This window comes from Erythrolamprus reginae, chromosome 4 (assembly GCF_031021105.1).
Source record: "Erythrolamprus reginae isolate rEryReg1 chromosome 4, rEryReg1.hap1, whole genome shotgun sequence".
Classification (NCBI taxonomy): Eukaryota; Metazoa; Chordata; class Lepidosauria; order Squamata; family Dipsadidae; genus Erythrolamprus; species Erythrolamprus reginae.
In genome coordinates, this window is record NC_091953.1 from 100,764,293 (window position 1) to 100,775,775 (window position 11,483).

The following is an 11,483-nucleotide window of genomic DNA, read 5'->3' on the forward strand; positions in this document are numbered from 1 at the left end:
GGAGAATTTTTTTTTTTTTTTTTAAAAGCAAGTATTGCAATCTGCACTCACCTTTATAGAAGGTGGGGGAGGGGGGAATAAACTCGGCAAACGTGATGGGAATGTTGTTGTATTTTTTTTTAACGATCATTGCCTCGCGTCTTTGTGTGCACGCCTATCAGCGCGCCCAGGTGGCAACCTCGAGAATTGTGTCCCCCTCTTCCTGTGAGCATCTGTCGGGAGCCTTTCGCTCGCTCGCGCATGCGCGTGCACGTTCCCTTCCTTAGCTCTTTCGACGTTCTTTTTTTTTCTTTCTTTCGTGCACCCACCGCTCCACCTCATTCAAGGTACAGTAGCTGCCTGGAAGGAGAGAGTCTTATAACTTAGAAACCAGGCCCGACCGTTATTTTAGCGCTCTACCAGAGATAATTATTTATTTTATTTATTTTATTTTATTTATTTATTTATTGGACTTTTACGCTACCTCTCTCCCAGGACTGGGGGACTTGGGGCAGCTTACAACATATGAAATAACAATATACCCTGCTCAAATAATAATAATAAAGGGAACACTTAAACAAGACAATATAACTCCAAGTAGATCAAACTTCTGTGAAATCAAACTGTCCACTTAGGAAGCAACACTGATTGACAATCAATTTCACATGATGTTGTGCACATTCAACTTCCTACAGAACAAAGTATTCAATAAGAATATTTCATTCATTCAGATCTAGGATGTGTTGTTTGACTGTTCCTTTATTTTTTGAGCAATATATAACATCCTGAATCTAATTAATAACTAACTAATATAACCTAAAAACCCAAAGACCATAAAAACACTCATATCCATTCAGCCCACTAACTCGCATAACCTTTGCTGGCCAGGGATCGAATAGCCCCAAGATTGGCAACATAAATGAGTCTTGAAACTTTTATGGAAGGCAAAGAGGGTGGGGGCAGTACGAATCTCCAGGGGGAGCTTATTCCAGAGGGCCAGGGGCCCCACAGAGAAGGCTCTTCCCCTAGGCCCCACCAAGCGACATTGTCATTGACTCTGGTTGCTGGGACTCATGCAGCAGAAGGCAGTCCCTAAGTATTATGGTCCGATGCCATGTAGGGCATTATAGGTCATAACCAACACTTTGAATTGCATCCATAAACCAATTGGCTGCCAGTGGAGAGATATGTGCATGTTAACTCCAATTAAAGTGCCCCCCCAAAACTTTAGCCTTAGACTACTGTTGACCTTACCCAATTCCTAAGAGGTCAGTAAGTGGTGTGCATAAGTGCACCAGCATGGCTACCTATCATCCCTCTCCTAATGTTCCCTCTTATCTTATGTATTTAAACTATCTTCTACCTATGTATATTACCAATAGGTACTTGACAAATAAATAAAATAAAAATAAATAAAAAGGAGGAAACGACAGAACACACCTACACAACCACAGAATCTTAAAGCCCTGGTCCCATTGCAAACACATAGAAGATCTGTCTCCAAGTCCCTCAAGCTAAAATCCCAATAGAAGTACAACCCGCCATCCATCACTAAAAGCCTCCCCAACTTTCGCTAAAAGCCCAGGCAACTCCCCACAACCATGCAACACTAACATGAGCATCCAAGGAACAGTTTAAATTGGGCTAATTCCCACAAAGGTGCTATGTAACCTTTTCATTTTTGTAAATGAAAATGAATGGCTTTCCCCCATTACTTTGCAAAATTTGCTACCCTGGTAAAACACCCACAGCCAACAACCAATATCCCTTGGCCCTGAACCACCTGTTCCCAGCGCCTCCCTCCAAAAGATAATCCTACCAGGGCTAGCTGGATGAAAAGTTTAAATTACCTCTAAGAGGAAGCCTGAGGAAAAACATCCACATAAGAATAGCTTATCTCTGGTGGCAGAGTTGCCACCAGGTTGGTTCTTGGAAACATTTCCAATTTCAAAAATGCACTTTGAAGGCCAAATCTGCACCAGGGCCATCAGATTTATTTATTTATTTTATTTATTTATTCAATTTTTATGCCGCCCTTCTCCTTAGACTCAGGGCGGCTTACAACATGTTAGCAATAGCACTTTTTTAACAGAGCTAGGCTACTGCCCCCACAATCCGGGTCCTCATTTTACCCACCTCGGAAGGATGGAAGGCTGAGTCAACCTTGAGCCGGTGATGAGATTTGGCCCAACACTTTCTTGTAGGAACCCACTTTCCTGGATTCCTTCTCTCCCTAGCCTGCACAGACCCACCTTTCCATCTCTTAGGAATTTGGGCCTCGGATTTTTCTGTGTGGAGCGAAGGAGGGAAAATTCACAGGCAATTTACCTCTGTAGTGAAGTTGTACCTCCATCTCCATCCATATAGATATCGCCTAGGTTTCGTTTGCAATAATAATCCCAACGATAGTATTGCTAATATACAAAGTAATCCCCATCCTTCTGGTAAGGATATACAGTATCCTTTTTCCGAATTTTTTTTTAAAAGCAGATTGGTCTACCATTGGTCTGCTGGAAATTAGGAAGGACAACTGGAAGATTAAGGTGCCCGCCCTTCCTTTCCAAATTTCGAAACGGTTTTTTTTTCTCCAGGTGGTCAAACCTGAGACAGAAGGGACGCACAGGGTGGAGAAGGGAAGGACCATCTTAGACCACACTTGTTACAGGCGTCCTGACTGAGTTCACTGAAAATGCCACGTCAGCCCTGCCGTTTTCCGAATTTTCTCGGAGATAAGCGCTTATATAACAGTATGCACCGACCGTCCCCATTAACAAATATCTCTAAAACGAAGGAGTGGCGGTGATGATGTAGAAACGCTCACACAGAGGGAGGAGGCTAAAAAGAGAGAAGGAGAGAGAGAATAGGAAATGATGGATAACTTGGACGGCCAGAGAACGTGAAGTGGAAGACATAAACACACGCGCGCGCCCGCACATACACGCACGCACACAACCCGCACAAGCACAACAGCGGCGAAATTGCGAATCCCCCCCCCTTCCCTGAAAGCGACCGGGCGGCCTGTGTGTGTGTGTTGGTGTGAAATTCCAAAAAGAGCAGCCTTCTAGCTTGACCTGCAATCTGCACCGAGCTCTTCAGACAATAGACAAGTTCAAATGTCAAATTAAGCGGAGGGGGGCTGGGGATTGGGGGAGGGAGTTTAAAACGAACAATGCAAAGCGGAGCTGCCTAAGTATTTGGCGCCTTCTCCTTGGTTTCTGCACACGCACCTATATTATAGTGATGCACGTATATAAATATGGGTCTGGATACGTGCGTGCGTTTTATTTGTTTAAATCTACGGATGCGCACGCCGCTGCAATACAGATGAAAGACCCCCGAGCGCTCAAGCAGCCAGCTCACAATGGGATCCTGCCTAGAATAATAGCAGGGATGCTCTTGGGTCTCCTGTTCTTCGCACACACACCCGACCTCCTCACACCGAGCCCATCTTCAGGCCTTTTCTGGCCATTATGTTTAAGGTTGGCACCCCTAACTCGAGATTGTTCAGAGGCAGAGAGCGATTCCTTTCCGGGTCGGGCAGAACAAGGGCCGCCTCCTTTCAAATGGGCTTTAAAAAAAAAAAAAAAAAGCCTGCGGGAGAAGGGCTACATTGTTCGGTCCGGTCGGCTGCTAACTTTTCCCGTCTCACTCGGCCGGTTTGAAGGGACGCCTCTCCTCTCCCCCCATCGCCGGCTCTGAACAATCAGAAGGCGCGCAGGCGCTCCCCGCAAAGGCGCCCTTTCTTCTCCCCCTAAGCCCGTCTGAGGCCTGCGCCGTCCCTGCCCGCCTGCCTGCCTTCTAATTTATTACACAATCCGAAAGGCTTTTGTTAGGCTGGCAACAATAAACAAAGGCCAGCCTGGGGCCTTCACAATGAGACCCATGGATAAAAAGAGCAGGCCTGCCCCACTGTTGTATTATTATTATTATTTTTTACGGTGCCTGACACTCTTTCAAGGCATATATTCTGCCGGGCCTTCCACCCCCACCCCCCAAACTTACTTTTTCTTTTTTCCTTTTAATTCCGAGGCTTTAAGCCCCTCTCCAGCTCTTACCCACAGGCTGGTCCTGGTCTATTTAAAGATCCCTCTGGAAAGTTTTAATGGAGACAAAGTCAGTTGCACTTTATCCATCCTTCCTCAAACTAGCAGCAAAAAAAAAAGCTGTTCTTTTGAAAATTAATGGAATCTTACCTGTGCACTGTGCCTTTTAATGCAACTGAAGGTTATTAATTAGGAAATTTGACAATTAAGAATTTTGCTCAGCATGGATCCAGCTAAACATTCTGGCATTTAAGTCAGTTACTTACTGTACTATTAAATGCAACCAAAAGATGCAAGAAATCACTAATAATAATCCCTCAATAATACTGATTTGTGCTACAAAGGCACGGATCCGTAATATTATACTAATATTAAAATCTTAGCATTGTCCCATCAGAAGTCATTGTGTGTGATCCATATAAATTTGTTTAATAAATAATAAAACCAAACACAAAAACTACCAATGTGGTGAAGTGTGTGTGTATGCATGTATGTGTGTGTGCGTGTATGTATATATACACACAAAAAAACCCTCAAGTGTACACATAGGTATATAAATGTGTGTTGAGAAAGAGGGATGTAATGAAAGAATATAGCTTGTAAATTAACTTGTTGATAGTTTTTGCTTTGTGTTTTGTTTTTATTTTATTTATGGGGAGATTGTAGTTTTTGATCCAATCAAAGAAAAGGCTGAAAAGTTGCATTTCTGAATGACACACGCGAAGAGAGACACACACACACAAATAATATACATTTAAAATATAAATGAACGTGTCACTGAATGGCAGTGCAGAGGGGAAAGAGGAAAAGACAAATCAAGATCAAAGTTGGACCATAGGGGAAGAGAGATTAAGGTATCAAATATTTTTTTAAATGCTACTTGGATCCAAGAACACATGCCCTAGCACTTGCAAACTGGAATTAACAATCAACAATGAAATATGATAAAGTAGTGGTGGCAGTTCTCTCTGAAGAAAATTGTGCCCTAGAAATATAATAGCCTTGGGTATTGTCAAAGCGTTAGCAGGCAGATCCCTCAATATGGAAACTTCGATTTGTGTAACTAATCCAAGCAAATGTTAACAAGTCGATCCAAAAATCCTTAAATTTGATCTGGGTATGTTTAACCAAGGAACGAAAGGTTGGGAGCTGAGGAAAGATCTTGAACTTGTTATTAAAGAAAGGGGAAGAAAACCTTAAGTTTACTTCATTATTTTTCGATCTTGCCTGCAGGGATAAGAGTAGGAGGGAGGGAGGGAGAAGAGAGGGAGAGACTTGCAACTTCTGTTATGTCCACCTTGATTGCTGTGTTCTAAGACACAGTTGATTATAGCTTCCTTGTCCAACTTGATTCTCCTCCAGTTATTCTGGACCACAACTCTAATCACAATCAGGGTGTTCTTCGGTTGTGATGGTTGGGGATGATGAGAGCTGCAATTAAACACATTTGGGGTGTACCAGATTCAAGAAGAGGAGAGAATGCAAGATTCCAGAACAAAAATGTGGTAGACAGGGATGGATAGAGTAGAGCAGACATACACACGGATTCATATGACTGTTTAACAGTAGCACCAAATATTTACTATTTATCATCTATCTGACTAAGCATTGAGTATAACAAGGACTCTGTGATCCATTAAGAATTGTAGATATTCTTAATTAGTACTGGAAAGTTGTTTTAGCTCAGTAAAAATCAGATAAGAATGGAAAAGTAACAGCCAATAATCAGCAACCATTCAACCCACACAAACCATATTCAAAAAACCCTTTCTATGTTTGGAAGACTTAGGGAGAATTTCGGCCACGATTAACAACCAGGCAACAGACTCCTAAGAGTAGTCTGCTATAGATTCAAATATATAGGGTGAAAATATCTGTGTATCTTGGGACCTTGTTATAGATAGGGATGGTTTATTAATTATTTATCACTAGGGCAAAGTTAAAATCATTTCTCTCACTTCAACCATATCTGTGTTACATTTTCTTCTGTAGTGTTTGTTCCTTCAGCAAACTACTTTCTTGTTGTTAGGGACAAAGAAATTTTTTTAAAAAATGCTGACTTCACTGGAAAGATCAGATAAGAAATATTTCGTCATGTGAGAACAAATTAAGCTTGTTACTTGGGTTCTCAAATAGGCCCCAGAACTTCAAGTCCTGGAGCAAGATATCGCATTAGTGAAGTTAGTTGGGGGAAAGATCAAAAGCAACATGAGAAAATATTTTACTGAAAGAGTAGTAGATCCATGGAACAAACTTCCAGCAGACGTGGTAGATAAATCCACAGTAACTGAATTTAAACATGCCTGGGATAAACATATATCCATATATAAACATATATAAAATACAGAAAATAGTATAAGGGCAGACTAGATGGACCAGGACTTCTATGTTTCTATGTTTCTATTATGGCACCTTGCCCATTCTTTCTCATCTTTTCTTCTTTATTATTTTATTCATTATTATATTTTTGTCCTGCCTGTATTACTTGTATATATTATAACTCAAAGGAGCAAACATCTCTTACTTCCAGCACTACAACACTGTGAGAAGACTTGAGCTGAGAGAGAGTAACAAGCCCAAAGTTATCCAGCTGGCTTAGGCAGGAGTAGAACTCATAGCCTTCTGGTTTCTAGCCTGCTTCCTTAACTACTAAGTAGACCAGACTGGCAATCTGAATGTTTTGGGGTTGGTGTGTATTTTTTTAATGAAATGGCTATTCAGTCAAAGCTCTTAGTAGTTGACCAGTCACAGTGACAAGGTTTCCATTACTGGTGCATCCTTTGTTGCCTTTTTCTTATGGTTCTGACTGCTATATCTAAATAGTAGGTTGGTGTTGTTAAGGGGGAGAGGGCACTATTCCTTAGCCACATGCTTTCTCTTTTCCGCCCTCATACTCACAAGGCAAAGATATAGAAAAAGTATACTGTTATAGAGTGTAGATAAATGGAAGATAGAAAGAGAGAATAACCCCTCCCCCTCCTTATTTTTCTTTCTAACAAACTTTTGGAAGAAGGCAACTGATGCGCAGTGAAAGTACTTTGAATCCCCCTAGCCGATCGCCACCACAGCGTGCCCCCTGCCGGTCAAGACAGACAGTTTCCTCGAAAACTTGAAAAAGTTTTATTTTGTTTAACATACCGTACAGGTTTTTTTTAAATTAAAAAAAAACTAACAACCAATAAAATTCCCGTATAACGGAGTACTGTAAAAAGCCCGCAACAAAATAAAGTAAGTTTTAGTGAAGCTAGAAAAACTCTGGTTTTGGCTCCGTTCCTCTTTGGCTGGAGCATGGCCTTTTATCTAAAGCCCAGTGCACAAACATATAGCTTAATGTGACTAGTGTTCTTCCTTTATTTCTTTCTCTATGGCAACCAATATGTTCCGCTCAGAAATGTTCCCCCATCAAGGAAACAAATGATCTGGAGGGAGCAGCTTTACAGGGCATCTGTTCCAGTGGAACACACAGAGTTAACCCCAGTCAAAAGGGAAGCTGAGCGCGTCCACGAGAGAAGGGAAACCGGCCGGCCATTCTCCTCCACCCCCATCTGAAACCGACACCTCCCTAACCAGCCACCTCTCCACCATCTAATATCGGGATTTGCTGCGCGTCGTTCTTTTGCGGTTCTTTTGTTTTGCAACTCAACATATCCACGCGTGTGAGTTTGTGGGCGGGGGGGGGACTTTCTAAGGCAAAGAGGTAACCCTGGAAGACGAACAGAAATAAGATAAATAAAAATAGGGGTTATGTGAGAATATAAAGGGGGAATCACCGAAATGGGGAGAGAAGGACGCCCACCGCTTTAGGAATTTTAAGAGAGAAGGCTAAAGTGTTCTTGGGGTCTGCCCGGATCGACTCCAACCGTTTCGTCTTCCGACCTGACTGGCTTTCTAAATCACCCCCGTTTAGGTTACCTTTCCGATCTGCGCCTCCGAAGGAAGAGGGATTCCCTTCCGTGGAATCCGGGTTCTAAAAACAAGGGCGCAGAGGAGGATGTTGGGGTGCTGGGGGGGGGGGTTAAGGGGGGATCGGTTTGCCTCGGGGGAAGAGAGAGAGAGAGAGGTCGGGTGAAGTCTACTACTTCTGCTTCAGTCCCAGTCTCCTCGGAGGAAAAAACGAAGGGATGTCCTGGTTAGTTTTGATTGATTATACTCTTTCTGATGGACTTCCACTACAGAGTCTAGATGTTGTGCTTAACCGTCTGTTCCCTAGTTACAACATTAACCCTCTGCGCGCATCACTGCCGGCCTTCGCCGCCGTCGGATTGCTACTCCTCCGGGTCAGCCCGCGCCCCTTAGAAAGCGTAGAGTTAGTGTTTTTAAAGGTACCCTCACCTCTCTGGAGGTGGGGGGCGGGGAAGCGGCATCCCTCTCCGGCCACTTCTTTGCCAAACGCGAGAGGTTCTCTCTTTGGAACGGCGGTCTCTCTTTCTTCGCCCCCTTTTCTTCAAGTGCTACACCAGTGCCCCCCAAAGTGCACAAGCACCACAAGCACTTAGAAATTGTTTTCTTTCTTAGGTTAATCTTTCACTAAGGTGCTTGAGAAAGGGGGAGGGTTTCCACTCATGCATACACATTGCTCCAGGACGCATGGGAAGGTGAGGGGGGGGAGAGAGAGAAAAGAAAAAGTAAGAACAAGAAAGGGAGAGAAATATAAATGCACTTACCAACGGGCGCTCCGGCAAGTACAGAATTTGTATTTTAAGTGCTTTGCCATTAAGGAGGAGAATTCACATTCTCGACTGCAGCGCAACGATCCAGGGAAAGATTTTCCTTTGCACTGACTCCACTAAGCCCAGCTCTCCGCTAGTCTATTATTTTCACTAAAATATATGAAAATTTATGCAAATGAAAATCAGCACTAACTGTTCTCCTCTTGTTATACTTTGGATTTTTTTTTCCCAGACAAAGCAATCACACTCTACAGGAAAGCGGGGTGGGGAGTGAGTAGTTGGAGAGATGAGGAGGATTAAGTTTTCTTTTATACATAAAATAAATTTAAAGGGGAAAAAAAATAAAACGTCAAACTCAGTCAGCAACCTTCTTTGTTGGGTGAGTATAGGCTGATATCCGGGATAATTTTTTTAAAAAAAATTATTATTATTATTATTATTATTATTATTATTATTATTATTATTATTATTGCGTCTGCAGAGGCGCTATCACGTTTCATCAGGCCACCTGAGACGGCTTTTGAAAGCATGTACTGTGAAATTCATAGCAGTAATTTAGACAAAATCCTCACTGTATATTAATGAAAGACGGCCCCATGGCACCGCCGCTATCCTCCCCATTCAGTGTAAACAAAACCACGAGACTCGCTCGGGTTTTTTGAGCCTGATCCAAGCAAAATCGGCTGGAAAAGAAAACATGGGGTTCTGGCACCGGCTATCGAGTCGGCTTTGCACCTGGAGATCTCACACCGATTCAATGGGATCTTGTCTCCTATCCTCCGCCTCTCTAACTCGGCTGGAAAGAGGAAAACCTCGGGCAATGTTTTATGTTTTTTAAAGGAACTCGGGCTATTTGGCCTTTCCTGAACCGAGTCTGCAGGTCTCGGAATAATTCACCTTAATGCCTCTCATCCTTCACACACTCACACACACAAACAAACAACCCTGAAACCAATCTAAAACGGCGTGTCGTTTTTAACTGTACAGGAGATGGATGGAGCGAGTCCTGAACCAACGCTGCCCGTTCTCGGGTTCCTCGTCCTACCGGGCCCAGTCCCACATCCCTTCCCTTTTCTGGGGGTAGGGGTGGGCAACTGGCATTCCCCTTACATTGGACTTTTTCTGTGGCAAGCCTAGGAATTGGAGGGAAGTCTATTGTGTCGCCCTCCTCAATGTAAACACACCGGGCTTATATTTTTGCCGAAAGAGACAGCGAGAGAGACCGGGCAGGCGAAGGTGGCAGGAGCCCCCCACCAGCCCCCCCCCCCCACCAAGTCCCCAATCCACACTGAACGCCCGAAAGGTGCGTTGTTGTTGTTGTCGACGTCTTCGTATTTCTCTTCAGAATCCCCCCCAGACAGGTCCGCGTCCCCCTCGCTTTGGCTCGCCACTTTTCTCTCGGGCTGAGGTCGCCTCGCCGCCGCCGCCGCCGCCGCGCTGCTCCGTCCGCTCTGCCTGCCCGCCTCTCCCTCCCTTTCTCTTCCCCGTCTCTCTCGCACGCTCTCCCGCCCACCTTAACTCTTTCAGCCGGAGGAGCAGCCATCCAAGGAGCCGGGTATTCTCCCTAGCTCTCCTGCGAAAAAAAATACCCTCGGAAGAAAAGGGGTGAGTTTTTTTTCTGGGGGGGAGAAGGAACTGAGAGTCCTTTAAGGGCGGCGGGGGGGCTGGGGGTGTCGGAAAGGCAAGTCCTGGCATATTTTAAGAAAACAACGGGAAAGCCCCGGTTTTTTGTTTTTTTGTTTTTGCCTCAGACAAGCACGTGCTGAAAGAGCCGCCTTTCTTTAAAAAAAAATCCACTCGGTGAGTTCTCCTCAGAGAGACCGGTGGGTCGCGGGCACAGAGGGATAAGCGAGCCGGTGTATTGTACTTTTCCCTCCCACAGATGACGCGCAGCCCCCGGGACAGCCTCAGACAAAGGAAGAACCGGGGAAGCCGGTCACTTTGAGAGGACGACGGGCCCAAAAACGTTCCCGGACCTCTCGCCTCGGCTTGTCCGAGGTTTTTCCTCAGGGAAGCGGGAAGCCGCGTCGGAATAAGGGGGGGGGGGAACCCTCCGACGAAGCCGGTAAAAGAGTAAACTTTGAAAAGGCTGCCGGGAGACCAGCCTTCCTTCCTCTTGTGCCGACAGGGCCGTGCGAATTGGGGGGGGGAGCGGGTGTCAAACCCAACACCCCCCCCCATACATGGATTAAGCGACCATGAGATGAATTTTATGCACGCCAGTAAAATATTATAACGTGGATTTTCTTTTTCCTACCGCCACCACGGCAAGGCCCTCCCCCTCTCCTCTTTATCTCCCCCCCACACAAGTGCGCGCGCCGCCTCCCGCCTTTCTCTCGCCTCCCTCTTTCTCAGTTCAGAGCCGGGAAAACTCCCGATTTATTCGCCGGGCTCCAAGAGTTAAGACGTCGTGGGCTCCTCGGGAGGAGGAGGAGGAGGAGGGAAGAGAGAAGAAACCAAGGAAGGAGGAGGAGGTGGGGGGACTTAGGGGAGGGAGGGGGAAGGGGGAGAGATAGGGCAGGTTTCCAAAGCCTCCACGACACTTTTGCCTAAATTAAAAAGCAACCAATCGGAACGGCCGGAAGGGGGGGCCTCGCGCCCTGAGCCAGTCATCCCGGGCCTGTCAATCACTCAGCGGGTAGCCAATCAGCGGGGGCCCTCGCGCTCGACTTCCTTGTATTTGGGATAGTGTGGTGGTGGTGTGCGCGCGCGCTCGGCTGAGGGTAAACATTCGGCAGTCTGCTCTGCGAGGGAGGGACGCGCGAGAGAGCTGTCAGAGGGAGAGAAAGAG

At 45.3% G+C, this 11,483-nt stretch overlaps 1 long non-coding RNA gene across 2 annotated transcripts in view; it reads right to left on the reverse strand.

Moving 5' to 3' along the window:
• The window catches only part of LOC139166884 (uncharacterized), an 83,262-nt gene extending 74,412 nt beyond the window's left edge, over positions 1 to 8,850 (reverse strand). The window contains exon 1 of one of the 2 annotated variants that reach the window (XR_011559052.1): positions 8,687 to 8,850. This is a non-coding gene — a long non-coding RNA (uncharacterized lncRNA). Of the gene's footprint in view, positions 1 to 8,354; positions 8,554 to 8,686 lie in introns of those variants that run through there. The other variant, XR_011559051.1, reaches the window with a different exon arrangement.
• Positions 8,851 to 11,483: the final 2,633 nt, after the last annotated feature.